At 40.0% G+C, this 17,540-nt stretch overlaps 1 protein-coding gene across 8 annotated transcripts in view; it reads left to right on the plus strand.

Moving 5' to 3' along the window:
* SGMS1 (sphingomyelin synthase 1) overlaps positions 1–17,540 on the plus strand; it is a 292,102-nt gene that overhangs the window by 218,538 nt on the left and 56,024 nt on the right. The window contains exon 1 of one of the 8 annotated variants that reach the window (XM_081223549.1): positions 2,279–2,297. The exons of the other annotated variants lie outside the window; for them this stretch is intronic. The gene's annotated coding sequence lies outside the window, so the exon portion shown is untranslated. Of the gene's footprint in view, positions 1–2,278; positions 2,298–17,540 lie in introns of those variants that run through there. 8 annotated transcript variants of the gene reach the window in all.

The following is a 17,540-nucleotide window of genomic DNA, read 5'->3' on the forward strand; positions in this document are numbered from 1 at the left end:
AGCATTGTGCCATCACCCGTATTACCGTCCCTGACTCTCGTCTCTCTCTCTCTTTTTTTTTTTTTTTTTTTTTTTTTGCGGTACGCGGTCCTCTCACTGTCGTGGCTTCTCCCGTTGCGGAGCACAGGCTCCGGACGCGCAGGTTCAGCGGCCATGGCTCACGGGCCTAGCCGCTCCACGGCATGTGGGATCTTCCCGGACCGGGGCACGAACCCGTGTCCCCTGCATCGGCAGGCGGACTCTCAACCACTGTGCCACCAGGGAAGCCCATCGTCTCTCTTGAAGAAGGAATTCATGAGGCTGGTGATGGGAGTTTTGATTTGGGATCCACATAACAAACACTTAGACTCATTAGATATCAGCACTGAATCTTTAGGTTTAGTCCAGTTTTAGATTTGGCTAAGGGATTCCTGGTGGGCACAGCAAAATGAGAACCATCATAAGATTCATATTATCCATAAGATAGGAACTGAGCAGTTTTTAAGAAAAGCAAGCTTCTTTTAAAAATTCAGAGAGGAACTTTCCTGGAGATCCAGTGGTTGAGACTCCACGCTTCCACTGCAGGGGGCACAGTGTTCCATCCCTGCACATGCTGCTCAGTGCAGCCAAAAAAAAAAAAGTTTCAGAGAGGAAGGATGTGAGAATGGAATGTAAATAATTTTCCCCTTTAACCCAGAGGATACACGGCAGTTTTCCCCCTGCTTTTGTGTGTCCATGTAGAGAGAGGGTATATGACTCAGGGGGCAAAGGTCAAGAGTCTGGACATTTGGGTAGTGAGTACCTTGCTCTGGGAAGATGACTGAGCACAGTGTCCCAAGGACATGTAAGATCAAAAGAATCTCCTTGTTTTGGGGGACCTTTATCAGCTCACCTGCAAGATCCTTTTAAGCTGTACTGTTCAGCCAGTGCTTTTGTTATCTGTATCGTGGCCATCCATACTAATAAAAAACATTTTGTCCAGAGAATCTTTTTTCTTGTTGAGGGACAGCTATCAGAAAAGGTCCACAGTCTCTGTAACTATCCCTAGTAATTAGTCTCAGAACTCAGTGCCTTTATCAAAGGGAATTTCTAGAACAGTGTATTATTGCTTAACCCACCTCCTTATCTGCCATTCATGGAGTTTCTCAGATATTTCCTGACTTTCTTGTCTGCCTCTGGATCAAAAAAGGAAATGTAGAGCAAGTGAGGAAATAGTTTAAAAAAAAAAAAAAAAAGGAAGAACAGAAAAAGAAATACAGAATAAAGCTTTAGTATGTATCTTCCCAATAAATGGGATGCGGTGTTTAGATTTTTATCATCCATCTAATGTAAGGTGTTCTTGCGTGTCACAGTTTGATCTTTCTGCCTCTTTTTTTTTTTTCTCTCCTATTGTTGACTTGACCTGGTTTCTTTATGTAGAGAATCTGGAAATGTTTTCGTTCTTTGAGGAAAGAGCTATGCGTAAAAGCCCCACTGCCTGTGGGGACTGTAGGGTGGGTAATATTTGGGTGTACTTTCAGGGTCAGGTCTTACCTTGCTCAGGGAATGTTGTATGTGTGGGTAGGTTATTAAAGACATGGTGTGGTTTCACAGTGTATGTGTATATCAACTCATGGTATTGTACAGCTTTAAAAAATAAAAAAAAAATTAAGCAGTGGTAGCTCCAGTAGCTGTTGGTGAATGCCTGAGGCTTGGTGGAAAGGACTTCTGTTTACTGTGAGTACTGGCTTTCTGATTAGCAGTTGTGTGTTTCATCCCACCACCGAACATAGATTTTTCGATGTATTTATTTTATTTTTATTTCTTTTTTCTGGGTGCCTTATGTTTTTTTGTGTGTGTTCGTGTGTAATTTTCAAAACAAAAATTGGGTTCATACTAAATTATGGCTTAGAAAACATTTTATAATGACAGTTTTTGAAAATGTGAAGTGACTAGTAGGACAGTCTATATCCTTATCACCCAGCATTAACAACTATCGGCTTTCTCTGATTCTTGTTCTACCTTTCCCTCTGCCCTACTTTGTTCAGGGTCAGGGGAGGGAGAGAGGAGGCCAAAGCAAATCTCAGACATCATACCATTTCCTTCCCAATACTTTGTTCTCATGTTTGTTATTCAATTATTTACTTTTTGTCTGTTGACTTTTCTTTCTCTTGTTACTGAAATAACTCTTGGACTGTGCTGGGATGGAGTTATAAAGGTGCACTCTTCTGGAAGCATTGTCCTCTGCATGGTGCTTGATGGGCTGGTCTTCAGGGATCCTGAGCAGGACAGCCCTGCTGGTGTGAAGTTCATGGTCCGGTTACTAATAGAACCCAGAGGTATGACTGCTGCCTCCTTAGCCTGTAGAGTCAGGTGTAAGGCTAGGCCTTCATTGAGTGATGTTATGTTTAGAAGAAGTAGACCCAAATCTAAGTCATAATGATTTGTATTATTTATTAAACTCATACAGAAACCATCGCTTTGGATAAAACTGTCTAAAGGTTTGTGTCTAGATCCTGTTTTGTTTCTGTAGTTACCTAGGCAGGAAACTGTGGATATTACAATTTAATCATTTATAAATTTGCCATCCTTTGGGTAATATAATAATCTGTGCAGCATTTCATGGTTTTGAAAGGTTTGTCATATTCAAGTCCAACGATAGCACTGTGAGGGAGGAAAGATATTAAATTTCTGCCCAATTAACTCAAAAGAGAAGCTGAAAGATGGGAGGGGGTAGTCAGTGACTTGACTTTAGGTCTTACGTCTCCTAGTCTAGAAGTCTTTCTGCTTTGGATGGTTTTTGAGTTGCATTAGAATGTGTTGTGAAACTGGAACTTGCCTTTTCCTTTATACTTGAACATTTTTGTATCAAATGTTTGGGAAATTCATGCCACCTCGGATAAGGTCTTGGAGATGCTTGGGGAAGACTGTCCTCTTATTGGGTCTTATTCCAAGGCGGGGCCAGAGCAGCAAGCACAGCGCTTTTGGAGCTGATTCCTAACACCACTGTCTCTCCCCCATGACACTGGTTTTCACCTCTCTCCAGTACTATCCCAGACCCAGACCATGACCATCACCATCTCTGCCTTCATGCACTGGTTACTTTTGTGGCAGAGTGGAATTAATTTGATCCTAAAATCTCTGAAATTTCTCCTGCGGACTAGAGATATTTGATCCAGTAGAGAAATTGTTTGGACATTCCTTCACCCCTGTAGGAATCTGTACAGGCATCAAATTTCCCAGTTCCTCTTAAAACATCTAGACATGGACATTCTGTTGGCTTAAATTCCCTGAGGGAATAGAGTGATTCTTCAGAGCTGATGCTTCAAGAAATTTTTATAGTAGCAATCTAAAAATGTGTATACTTGTTTCTCCCAGAGATAGACTTTCTTTTCTTTCACCAGTTAAAATTGGTTTCCTGCTGAGGTGTCTTGTCTGCTGCAGGTGTCTTTTGTAAAACATGATTTATGCATTTGATTTATAGACATTACACATATATAAAGTATCAAGTGTTCTGAGTAAGAATTGAACGTAATTTCAGTGCAGATATTTTAACCGATGTTTATTATTCAAGGAATTCTTTGTGTAAAATAGGATAATCTAATTTTAATATGAAGTTGCTTTGAAAAAATTAAGGGAAAGCCAAGCCAGCTAAAATCAGGGGGATGTGTATTATGGAAGATGTTAAACAACAGGCACTACTGTTTTCAAACTTTTTTTGTTTGTTTGTTTTTTTAACATCTTTATTGGAGTATAATTGCTTTACAATGTTGTGTTAGTTTCTGCTATATAACAAAGTGAATCAGCTATATGTATACATATATCCCCATATCCTCTCCCTCCCACTCTCCCTGTCCCATCCCTCTAGGCGGTCACAAAGCACTGAGCTGATCTCCCGGTTTGATGCAGCTGCTTCCCACTAGCTATCTGTTTTACATTTGGTAGTGTATATATGTCAGTGCTACTCTCTCACTGCGTGCCAGCTTACCCTTCCCCCTCCCTGTGACCTTAAGTCCATTCTCTACATCTGTGTCTTTATTCCTGTCCTGCCCCTAGGTTCAGCAGACCTTTTTTTTTTTTTTTTTTAGATTCCCATATATATGCGTTAGCATATGGTATTTGTTTTTCTCTTTCTGACTTACTTCACTCTGTATGACAGACTCTAGGTCCACCCACCTCACTACAAATATCAAACATTGTTAATCAAAATAGTTGGTTAACCACATGTTGTCATACCAAGGTTCTGGCCTTATCAAATAAATAAAAGACACAGGGCTTCCCTGGTGGCGCAGTGGTTGAGAGTCCACCTGCCGATGAAGGGGACACGGGTTTGTGCCCCGGTTCGGGAGGATCCCACGTGCCGCGGAGCGGCTGGGCCCGTGAGCCATGGCCGCTGAGCCTGTGCGTCCGGAGCCTGTGCCCCACAACGGGAGAGGCCACAGCAGTGAGAGGCCCGTGTACCGCAAAAAAAAAAAAAGACACAGATCTGCAATGAGTGCATTAACCAATATGCAAATGGTGCAGCCAAAATAATTACTGAAGTGCTTAGAAATAGTTTTGTTTATAAAAACAAAAAGCTTCATACAAAGTCTAATGAGATACAGGGCTTGTTAGAGGTTTTATGTTTTGTGGGCATAGTTGGACTAAGCAATTCTTCAGATGGGCGTGGGCCTCCAGACGCAGACAGCTATGGGCCTCCAGACCCAGACAGCTATGGGAGGGCTTTTGTTTGGGGGAGCCGGTAGTAGCTGTGTGTATGTTGGGTGGAGGTGAGGAGAAAGACACACAGAAAGACTTCAGTCAAATCTTAGGCTCTCACTGAGAAACTGCTCTCACAGCCTGGTCTCAGCTTTGCTAGTCTTTGCTGTATGATCTTGGGTAAAGCACTTGCTTTGATGACCCCAGTTTGTTTAGAATTTGAAGATTCAGCTAGAATCTAGTTTTACAACCGGGGTGCTTGAATTCCCCCATATGTGAGGTAGTAGGTCAAGAGGTGTGAAGTAACATGATAAACACATATTTCTTAAAGATTTGGGCAAAGAAAGTGGTTTTTGTATGACTATAACCATTATTATAGAGAATACAAAAATATAAAATTTACATGTAATTTTAAGGTCAACTAAACATAAAAAATTGTCCTTCTTAAAAAGTCTATGCATCCAGACTTTTGAGTGGCTATGTTTATCCTCTCTCTGCCCACAGGAGTCTTGGGAGAAAATGTTCAGAATGGTGGTTGATATCTTTGCCAGTTGCTAGATGCAATCTAAAATCTTCTTTCACTCTTAATTTATATTTACTGTTCCTCTTATAAGAGCCAATCATGGTCACTTTCCTTGTCAGTAATCAAGTGTTTTTGTTCTTTTGTCCTTATATGCTGGTAGAACAGGGTGTGTCCTGTGAGCAGAGTAATTCCTATTATATTGGAAGAGATAGTCTCATTTGTTTCATTCATTCTGCAATATCCATGGAGTGCCAACTCTATGCAAGGCACTGTTTTGGGCTTTTAATAAATCCATTTTCTCTGTTTCAGTATTTAACTCTGCTAATTTTTTTTTTTTTTTTTTTTTTTTGTGGTACACGGGCCTCTCACTGTTGTGGCCTCTCCTGTTGTGCAGCACAGGCTCCGGACGCACAGGCTCAGCGGCCATGGCTCACGGGCCTAGCCGCTCCACGGCATGTGGGATCTTCCCGGACCGGGGAACCCGTGTCCCCTGCATCGGTAGGCAGACTCTCAACCACTGCACCACCAGGGAAGCCCTCTGTTAATATTTTGAGTAGATAATATATGCACATGGTTCCATGTTCAAATGGTAAGAAAGGATGTACAGTGACAAGTATACTTCTCATCCTTGCCACCCAGGTCTACTCCCTGGAGTCAGTTCATATTGACTATTTTGAAGCTTTCAAGTCATATTTTGTGTGTATATTAGCAAATATGTATATATCTCCTTCCTTCCCTCTCTTTTAGACCCATGGTATTTTACAATACGTGTGAATCTGCTCCCTTGCTTTTTTCATTTAACAGTTATATTTGCATTTTTTTAAAGTCCTGAAGCATGTACATCAGACTGTTAGCACTAGTTATCTCTAAAGGATGGAGCTGAGGAAGCTTGCTTGCCCTCCCTCCCTCCCTCCCTCTCTTCCTTCCTTCCAGTCTAACCTGAATGTACTTCTCTATCGTTTGAATCTTTTATAAGGAGAATATATTGTTTTTGTAGTAAGGGGGAAAGTCCTTTTTGAAGAAAGAAAGAAATACCTTTGCCTAAGTGTTGAGGAAAGTGAAACTGTATGGAACTTTCTTCTCTAGGAAATTTATCCCCTGATGTGACCCACTGCTTTGTAGATGAGATTTGTGTTCAGGAATTGTCTGCGTGGTACATGCAGATGGCGCCCTGGAGCACGAGGGGCACTCCAGGAAGGAGGACCGTGTCCGCAGCTCAGGCTCCACATGAGCCCTGATGTCGTCTCTCAGCTATTGGAGCCAGGCCGGGCAGTGGACATGTTAGCCTGGGCAGAGGGCGGAGGAGGTGGGAGAGCCTTGTGTTCGTTAGGGGCCTCCCCAGTGGTGGAGTGTTTGACCCAGAAGTATGCTCCTGAGACCGCTCGGAAAGAAGAGAGACGAATTTGTCGGTAACAGGGCTTGTGGTAACAGTGCACCTCCTTTTAAGGAACGGAAAACATGTTCCAGAGTCTTCTCTCAGCTTTACCCCATGGTTTGAAGGGAAGGGACGGCTTCCCACTAGGAGGCGTACTGCTCAGTAGTGGAGCACACAGACATTGGAGCCCAGTGCCGGAGCTCCAGTGTGCGACCTTGAGTGTCTCACCTCACTTCTGGGGCCTAGGTCCTCACCTGTCAATAGGGATTCTTCACCCTTTTCGTAGGATTGCTTTGATTTCAATGAGCTTATAGTGTAAAAAGCTTAGGTCCTGCTAAGCTCTCAGTAATGTGAGCTAGGAGGCAGAGCAAGAGGGTGAGAATGCGAGTAAGTAATGGACCTTCCCGCTCACACGTGGGCCAGAAGTGTGCTGAGCAAAGACCCTGGACTCTTGATCCCGCTTAGTTCTCTGCTTAAACCGCCCTCTGAAAATTCAGTGCTCTTCAAAGTCACTTATAGATCACTTGAGCCAGTGGTCCTCATCCTGGCCTGGGAGCCAGAGCATCAATCTCCATCTGGCAGATTGGTTTTTTCAGAGAACTACACATGCATGTTATTTTACCTCTGTGGGATACAGGTTCCCACTTTGGCATAGAGAGAACTTGGTAGGTGGCTGTTAACTTCCTGGTCTCTAAGGTGCGGATGCTGTAGAGCGTGGCTGGTAATAATTGTATCCTATAGAAGACTGTTGTGTCATGTTATTGATTTTCTAGTTATCAATACTTCAACGCTTAATGATGCTCTAATGCCTTTGTAATCAACATCTAAGCTCTATGGAGTAACACAGTACATATTTATTACTCTCTCATGTCTATGAATAATAATGTGGTTTTCCGGGCTTCCCTGGTGGCACAGTGGTTGAGAGTCCGCCTGCCGATGCAGGGGACACGGGTTCGTGCCCCGATCCGGGAAGATCCCACATGCCGCGGAGCGGCTGGGCCCGTGGGCCATGGCCGCTGAGCCTGCGCATCCGGAGCCTGTTCTCCGCAACAGGAGAGGCCGCGACAGTGAGAGGCCTGCGTACCGCGATGAGGAGTGGCCCCCGCTCACCGCAACTAGAGAAAGCCCTCGCACAGAAACGAAGACCCAACACAGCCAAAAAGAAATAAATGAATAAATAAATAATTTTTAAAAAATGTTAGGTAACTCACCTAAGATCATACAAATGGTAGTTATTATTAGTGAAGGAAGGAGGAAGAATTTAACCCAGTCTTAGAGATTCCAAAGCTCATTTTAACCACTATGCCATATGGCTGCCTCATGTTTAAGTATGTGTGTTCAAAACATTAGCCCTGAGCCAAACTCTGTCCCCATTAGACACTCCTTATACTGGAAGAAGAAAAAAAAAGAAGAGTAACAACTTTGTGCCTGTTGAAAAAAAGCAATGTGTATATTTCATTACTATTATAAAATTATATGATATATTGATATATGTTTTGTGTATACATAGAGCAATATTAATAGAGAATTTTATATTTAAGGCAACTTAAAAATCACATGGAGCAGCCAAATCAAAGTTATATACATTTTTTATTTTATTTTTTTTTGCGGTATGCGGGCCTCTCACTGTTTTGGCCTCTCCCGTTGCGGAGCACAGGCTCCGGGCGCGCAGGCTCAGCGGCCATGGCTCACGGGCCCAGCCGCGCCGTGGCATGTGGGATCTTCCCGTACCGGGGCACGAACCTGTGTCCCCTGCATCGGCAGGCGGACTCTCAACCACTGTGCCACCAGGGAATACCAAAGTTATATAAATTTTTACCAACAAAAATGAAAACTGTTCATTATAAAGCTGTTCTGATTTTTTTCAAATAATTTCTACATCCTGCATCTCCAAATTATAAATACCATGTTTCTGTCTCTTCTTGCTGCTCAGCTCTCTCAAACTTTTCTCTATAAATATCATTGGCACAAGTGAAGCTTATACTGTTTAATGCAAAAGATACAAGAAGAAAACCATCTTTTTGTCTTACTGGAAAGTGATATTTTGGAAAAATGAGTAGATTGTTTTAAAAGTTCAGGCCAAAGAGGAGAATGCAAAAAATAATAATAATAATCTATAAATTTTTTAAATCTTGATAAAATATAATTACAATGGAAGTCTTTTTAACTTTAAAAGAAAAACAGAAGTGGATCATTTGGCTCTATTCAAGTCTAAATAACTTAGTGATAAATTCTGGAAAATTCTTTTATGTAATATAATTGTAGCACTATTTCAGTGCTAAAGATCTAACTTGAGATCACTTACTTTCTGAGCCTTCATGTCCTCACCTGCAAAATTGGTACAATAAACTTACCCCAAATTTTTGCTTTGAGAATTGGATAATTTTATAGTTTATAAAGTACCTTCACATAAGAGATTTAAGCATTCATTTTTTTAAAGTTTTTTTTCCTTCTTAATAAGAATCTATAGTACTGTTGATTGTAACTCCTGAAGTTAATAACCTGCTTCTGAAGACTTTGACCTTTGTTATTTTGATTTACATGTATTAAGTGTTTCACAGAAATGCAGAAAATAAGTTGCTCTTTGCCAAGAAGTTACACCAACCAGCATACTGTGGTGCTATTTTTAATAGTATGTAATTCCTGTGGCCATTTGATAAAATCAGAAGCTCATAAAATGAAGCCCAGAGTGACAGACCGAGGAAGTTCAGTTTCATGAGACCAGAGCTATTTCCAGGAGTTCTTTGAGAAGAACTCTAACTTGGATCTGTCTGCTAAATTTAGTCTGCCAGCTCCATAGTCGCTCCTCTGTTTCTGTTGATAACACAGGACAAAGGTTGTGTCTGGGGGTTTTCAGTAGGAGGTGGGTGGGGAGAGAGGGCAAGTGTCTGTGTGTAATTGAGGGAGGGCATCCACTTTTAAAACAGCTATTTATTTATTTATGTTTGTTTATTATAGCCTTGCATTGATTAGAAAAATAATATGTTCATTATAATGAATTTTGAACTGTAAGAAGATAAGTAGAATTGTTAAGTCACCAGAGGTAACTGTCATCAGTTTGGTGTGTAGACCTAAAGTCTTATCTTCTGTACATAAAATGTATTCTATCTGCGATACAGTTATCACAAAACCATGATCATGTCATATATATATACTGAACAGAAACTTGCTTAAAATTTGCAATATAGAATATCACATGCATTCTTCCACATCACTGAACATTTTCCAAGAAGATATAAATTATAATTTTGTGGAATTACTTATAAGGGTACTGATTCATTTAGTCTGTTTCTTATTGTTGAACACGTGGACTCCTTTCTTCCCCCTGAGATTGGTGCCAACTGAAACCCACAGGTCAAAAGTCAATTAACTGTAATCCCAATTCTTAATTCTCAAGTTTAGTACCATGTAAAATCTACCTAATGTGAAAGGTATATATACGTGCATCCCTCTAACAATCTAATTTTATCTAATAGTTTTAACCTGGTAGTACCAGAGAATTAAAAACAAGAGGAAGACGAAGACTTGTCTCCTACCTTTGTGCTTTACAGGTGGAGAGCAGGGTTGCCTGAAATGCCACTTTCTTCTTCATCACACTGTACAGCAAAACCAAGTGATGGGTTAGGATTTCATTCCTTCCTGAACCGCCCCATGTCCCCTTCCACACTGCAGTTAGACCCCTGAAAGGTGGATGGGAAAAAGACAAGAGGCGAAGATAGAGGGATTCACCAGGGCCACGCAGACCTACTCCACCCCACCTGAGCCTGCGGCGGGGCCACTCATGACTCCATTCAGCTCAGCGGCTGAGCATGGTTGGCTTTTTGTTTTTAACATTTTTAAAAATTTGTGGTAAAATATATATAACATCACATTTACCATTTTAACCATTTTAAGTGCACAATTTAGTGGTATTAAGTATATGCATTTCTTGTACAACCATCACCAGTGTCCATCTCCAGAACTTCTCACCCCAAACTAAAGCTCTTTAGTTGTTTTTTAAATGTTAAAATTCAGAACAAAAACAGGTTCCTAGGGGCAAAGCAATTTGATTTGAAGTAAATTGCAAATAGGGATGGAGGAAACTCACACGAGGACTTTTCCCCGCTGTCCCTTCTCTCTCCACTTCCGATTACTTTCCTAAAGACAAAATCTGTGGTCATGGCAGCACCACACTTCTGCATAGGTAGTGCTCCCAGAGTTCTTTGCTCTTGTTTGCACCTCAGTACACTTTCCCAGAATGGCTTTTTCAGAACACTCTTCTCAAACTGTTTTACATACCATGGGAATCAGACAACACTGTTAAAATTCTCAGTTATATATTTGCTTTAATGTTCATTAGTTTAAAAATAATTGCCAGTATATTAAATATCTGTTTTCATGGATATTGTTGCCTAGGACAAGACAGTGTTTTGTGGGTTTTTTTTAATTTCATTTATTTTTTTATACAGTAGGTTCTTCTTAGTTATCCATTTTATACATATTAGTGTATGTATGTCAATCCCAATCTCCCAATTCATCCCACCACCGCCACCACTCCCCCACCAGTTTCCCCCCTTGATGTCCATATATTTGTTCTCTACATCTGTGTCTCAATTTCTGCCCTGCGAACCAGTTCATCTGTACCATTTTTCTAGGTTCCACATATATGCGTTAATATACGATATTTGTTTTTCTCTTTCTGACTTACTTCACTCTGTATGACAGTCTCTAGATCCATCCATGTCTCTACAAATGACCCAATATCGTTCCTTTTTATGGCTGAGTAATATTCCATTGTATATATGAACCACATCTTCTTTATCCATTCGTCTGTCGATGGGCATTTAGGTTACTTCCATGTCCTGGCTATTATAAATAGTGCTGCAATAAACATTGGGGTGCATGTGTCTTTTTGAATTATGGTTTAATAAGGGCATATGCCCAGTAGTGGGATTGCTGAGTCATATGGTAGTTCTATTTGTAGTTTTTTAAGGAACCTCCATACTGTTCTCCATAGTGGCTGTAAAACTTACATTCCCACCAACAGTGCAAGAGGGTTCCCTTTTGTCCACACCCTCTCCAGCATTTGTTGTTTGTAGATTTTCTGATTATGCCCATTCTAACTAGTGTGAGGTGATACCTCATTGTAGTTTTGATTTGCATTTCTCTAATAATTAGTCATGTTGAGCATCTTTTCATGTGCTTCTTGGCCATCTGTATGTCTTCTTTGGAGAAATGTCTAGGTCTTCTGCCCATTTCTGGATTGGGTTGATTGTTTTTTTAATATTGAGCTGCATGAGCTGTTTATATATTTTGGAGAATAATCCTTTGTCCATTGATTTGTTTGCAAATATTATCTTCCATTCTGAGGATTGTCTTTTCGTCTTGTTTGTAGTTTCCTTTGCTGTGCCAAAGCTTTGAAGTTTCATTAGGTCCCATTTGTTTTTGTTTTTATTTCCATTACTCTAGGAGGTGGATCAAAAAAGATCTTGCTGTGATTTATGTCAAAGAGTGTTCTTCCTATGTTTTCCTCTGAGAGTTTTATGGTGTCCGGTGTTACATTTAGGTCTCTAATCCATTTGAGTTTATTTTTGTGTATGGTGTTAGGGAGTGTTCTAATTTCATTCTTATATATGTAGTTTTCCAGTTTTCCCGGCACCACTTATTGAAGAGGCTGTCTTTTCTCCATTGTATATCCTTGCCTCATTTGTTATAGATTAGTTGACCATGGGTGCATGGGTTTATCTCTGGGCTTTCTATCCTGTTCCATTGATCTGTATTTCTGTTTTTGTGCCAGTACCATATTGTCTTGATTACTGTAGCTTTGTAGTGTAGTCTGAAGTCAGGGAGTCTGATTCCTCCAGCTTCTTTTTTTTTCCCTCAAGACTGCTTTGGCTATTCTGGGTCTTTTGTGTCTCCATAAAAATTTTAAGATTTTTTGTTCTAGTTCCATAAAAACTACCATTGGTAATTTGATAGGGATTGCATTGAATCTGTAGATTGCTTTGGGTAATATAGTCATTTCACAGTATTAATTCTTCCAATCTAAGAATGTGGTATATCTCTCCATCTGTTTGTATCATCTTTAATTTCTTTCATCATTGTCTTATAGTTTTCTGCGTACAGGTCTTTTGTCTCCCTAGGTAGGTTTATTCCTAGGTATTTTATTCTTTTTGTTGCAGTGGTAAATGGGAGTGTTTCCTTAATTTCTCTTTCAGATTTTTCATCATTAGTCTATAGGAATGCAAGAGATTTCTGTGCATTAATATTGTATCCTGCGACTTTACCAAATTCAGTGGTTAGCTCTAGTACTTTTCTGGTGGCATCTTTAGGATTCTCTATGTTTAGTATCATGTCATCTGCAAACAGTGACAGTTTTACTTCTTCTTCTCCAATCTGTATTCCTTTTATTTCTTTTTCTTCTCTAATTGTCATGGCTAGGACTTCCAAAACTGTGTTGAATAATAGTGGTGAGAGTGGACATCCTTGTCTTGTTCCTGATCTTAGAGGAAATGCTTTCAGTTTTTCACCATTGAGAATGATGTTTGCTGTGAGTTTGTCATAAATGGCCTTTATTATGTTGAGGTAGGTTCCCTCTATGCCCACTTTCTGGAGAGTTTTTATCATAAATCAGTGTTGAATTTTGTCAAAAGCTCTTTCTGCATCTATTGAGATGATCATATGGTTTTTCTTCTTCAGTTTGTTAATATGGTGTATCACATTGATTGATTTTCATATATTGAAGAATCCTTGCATCCCTGGGATAAATCACACTTGGTCATGGTGTATGATCCTTTTAATGTGTTGGATTCTGTTTGCTAGTATTTTGTTGAGGATTTTTGCATCTATATTCATCAGTGATATTGGTCTGTAATTTTCTTTTTTTTTTAGTGTCTTGTCTGGTTTTGGTATCAGGGTGATTGTGGCCTCATAGAATGAGTTTGGGAGTGTTCCTTCCGCTGCAGTTTTTTGGAAGAGTTTGAGAAGGATGGGTGTTAGCTCTTCTCTAAATGTTTGATAGAATTCACCTGTGAAACCATCTGGTCCTGGACTTTTGTTTGTTGGAAGATTTTCAATCACAGTTTCAATTTCATTACTTGTGATTGGTCTGTTCATATTTTCTATTTCTTCCTGGTTCAGTCTTGGAAGGTTATACCTTTCTAAAAATTCATCTGTTTCTTCCAGGTTGTCCATTTTATTGGCATAGAGTTGCTTGTAGTAGTCTCTTAGAATGCTTTGTATTTCTGTGGTGTCTGTTGTAACTTCTCCATTTTCATTTCTAATTTTATTGATTTGAGTCCTCTCCCTCTTTTTCTTGATGAGTCTGGCTAATGGTTTATCAATTTTGTTTATCTTCTCAAAGCACCAGCTTTTAGTTCTATTGATCTTTGCTATTGTTTTCTTTGTTTCTATTTCATTTATTTCTGCTCTGGTCTTTATCATTTCTTTCCTTCTACTAACTTTGGGTTTTGTTTGTTCTTCTTTATCTGGTTCCTTTAGGTGCAAGGTTAGATTGTTTATTTGAGATATTTGTTGTTTCTTGAGGTAGGATTATATTGCTATAAATGTCCCTCTTAGAACTGCTCTTGCTGCATCCCATAGGTTTTGGATCATCGTGTTTTCATTGTCATTTGTCTCTAGGTATTTTTTGATTTCCTCTTTGATTTCTTCAGTGATCTCTTGGTTATTTAGTAACGTATTGTTTAGCCTCCATTTTTTCCCTCTACTTCATTTCTAATCTCATAGTGTTGTGGTCAGAAAAGATGCTTGATATGATTTCAATTTTCTTAAATTTGCTGCGGCTTCATTTGTGACCCAGGATGTGATCAATGCTAGAGAATGTTCCATGCGCACTTCAGAAGAAAGTGTAATCTGCTGTTTTTGGACGGAATGTCCTATAGATATCAATTAAATCTATCTGGTCTATTGTGTCATTTAAAGCTTATGTTTCCTTATTAATTTTCTGTTTGGATGATCTGTCCATTGGTGTAAGTGAGGTGTTACAGTCCCCCACTCTTACTGTGTTACTGTTGATTTCCTCTTTTATAGCTGCTAACAGTTGCCTTATGTATTGAGGTGCTCCTATGTTGGGTGCATATATATTTATAATTGTTATATCTTCTTCTTGGATTGATCCCTGATCATTATGTAGTGTCCTTCCTTGTCTCTTAACATTCTTTATTTTAAAGTCTATTTTATCTGATATGAGTATTGCTACTCTAGCTTTCTTTTGATTTCCATTTTCATGGAATATCTTTTTCCATCCCCTTACTTTCAGTCTGTATGTGTCCCTAGGTCTGAAGTGGGTCTCTTGTAGACAGCATATATATGGATCTAGGACAAGACAGTTTTAAAAAAGAAGGCAGAGTACAAGGCAATTTGAAGAACACTGTTAAATAAATAATAGTCCAGGTAATATAGCTGGTAAATTGGGGCAGAAATAAGTAATGTTTGGGAAATGGGTTCTGAATGGTCCTTGAGCCGGCCACACATCACTCCATTGAGGCCTCTGGCGGCAGGATGAAGCCAGGTAGGCAGTGACCTGTACATGTCTCTACGGATTCTGCTAATGGGCTGGTTAGGAGCTCAAGGGCCTGGAGAAACTGGGAAAGTCCCTGCCTCTTTCTAGTCTGGGTTCCCGGGAACATGCTCCAGACCTGAGTAGCCCCATTTCTATAATTGTGTTCTTCTGCGGGTCATGTTTTTACTGCTTGCAAGATCAGAAAGAGAGAGGATTATAAAGTCTGCATTGTAGGGCTTCCCTGGTGACGCAGTGGTTGAGAGTCCGCCTGCCGATGCAGGGGACAGAGGTTCGTGCCCCGGTCCGGGAAGATCCCACATGCCGCAGAGCGGCTAGGCCCATGAGCCATGGCTTCTAAGCCTGCGCGTCCCTATCCTGTGCTCCGCAATGGGAGAGGCCACAACAGTGAGAGGCCCGCGTACCACACACACAAAAAAAGTCTGCATTGTAGAACCCTGTCTGTATTCAAATTGTGGATAAAGAGAAAGGTTTAGTTTGGTGACCATGTCGGTCTTGGTTGGTGGAGCTTTCTGAGGAATGCCCAGGCTGGGTGAGTCTGATGTGAATTTTGTCACTTATGCAAGCATCAGGGTTAAGGATGAAGGATGGTCTCAGCTCTAGGACAGAACAGCAGTACCTGCCGGGGGCTTCGGAAGGGAGCAGGGAGCTGCTCTCCCGATTCTTCTTCCTTTCTGTTTTTCTTTACCTTTATGCTTACCAGAACTTCCACTGCCAGCAAGGTTGGGGCAGGTCCCAAGCAACATGGGTTTCCAAAGAGGGAGAGGAGTAGAAATCCCAAGAAGATACAGCTGCAAGAGAAGGTGAATTTCATGACCTCCTGGCTTGGGCAGCTGATCCCAGATGGACATTTATATTTTAAAAGACATGTGTAACTCTGGACTTGAGAATTCTTTGGTAATCATTTTTCCCTTCCCTCTTCTTCTCTTTCTCCTTTTCCTCTTGCACTCTCTCTAATCTTTTTAAGTGCAGACTGATATGTGATTATTGAATATACAGCATGTATAAACAAGTAAAATTCCCTCACCCACTGCAGTTCTCCATACCTGTTCCCCCATAGCCTCTGTGTTGTATATAATTCCAGACTTTCTATGCTTATACATACACATACACATATACAGCAAAATATACACATTTTACTACACAGGCACCTTAATCAGCTAAGCCATGGAGCCTGCCTTGAAATACATACATTTTAAAATGAAAATAATATGTATTTCTGTATCACAGACACATCGCTCTCTACAGATACACCTCATTCTTTCCTACACCTCATTCTTTGAAATGACTGCATGGTATTCTGTTGTGAGGAGGTACCACATTTATTTATCCATACCACAATGAAGGATGTTTAGATGCATTTGGAAATTCTGCTGTGTGAACCGGACTGCAGGGATCCTTTTTGAACGTATGTCTTGACTCAGTTGTTAATATTTCTGAAGCAAGTTTCTTAGAAATGGAATTTCTGGAGCATAAAGTATGTTACAGACTTTGATAAGTAGTGTCACATTGCCTTACGTAAAGGTTGTGGCAGTATTAACTAATTTTTTAAAATTGTTTTTGCCTTTACTGAATCTTAGCATATATTATTTGTACTTACCTCCGATTTCACACTTTGAGCACTTTTTGTTCCATATATCCTACCTTAGCATGTTCTCTTTGCTACGCTACCTGGACTATGAATTGTCATTGTCAGGGATATATAGTGCTTTAAGAGTAGGTGCTCAATACAATAATGAGCTTTAGAAACAAAAATAAATAATTCCACTCCTTCATTCATTCATGCATTCAACAAACATTTATTAAGAGCCTATTCTGTGCTAGATGTTATACTAGTCCATTGAAGGTTTTAGGTCTGACTATTTATTTTTACTCAAGTTTGGAGTATTTCTGAATAAAAGTTTCCAATTAGTTCACAGATACTTCTTTGAATATTATTGGTCTTATGCTGTAATGGATTGGATAGGGGCAGAGAGAGCGTGCCAGCAAAGATTCTTTGCCAGAGTATGTGGTAGGATGGAATTGCAATTTATTCAGCTGAAGAAGGCATGCAAGAGGAGTAGGTTTGGAGAAGAGTTGGAATTTGGTTTTTGGTCATTTTAACCTGGTTAAGCAGGAACAGTGCTGCTGTATGTGTCCCAGTTTCACAGAATGCCTGTGACAATGCTTTATGCATAGGAAGTGCTTAATAAATGTTTGGTTTTATTTGGATTCAGTGATTTGGCTTTTATTAATATGTATAATTTTCAGTCCTTAGCTCTTCAGTGCTGGCTTTGTTTGTGCCAAAAAGAAAAGCTCATTAGGAATATAAATAGAAGATAAATTTGAGCTGTGTCTTCAGTGAAGTTGATGTGCCTATTGCCTTGCCAGAATGCTTTAGTAATAGGCTCTCTGAATGCTGATCATCAAGTTCCTTTAATGAACAGGATCTCTATAATATATACTTAGCTCTATACAAAAAGAACTTA

Source organism: Mesoplodon bidens (genome assembly GCF_964165515.1).
Source record: "Mesoplodon bidens genome assembly, chromosome: 1".
Classification (NCBI taxonomy): Eukaryota; Metazoa; Chordata; class Mammalia; order Artiodactyla; family Ziphiidae; genus Mesoplodon; species Mesoplodon bidens.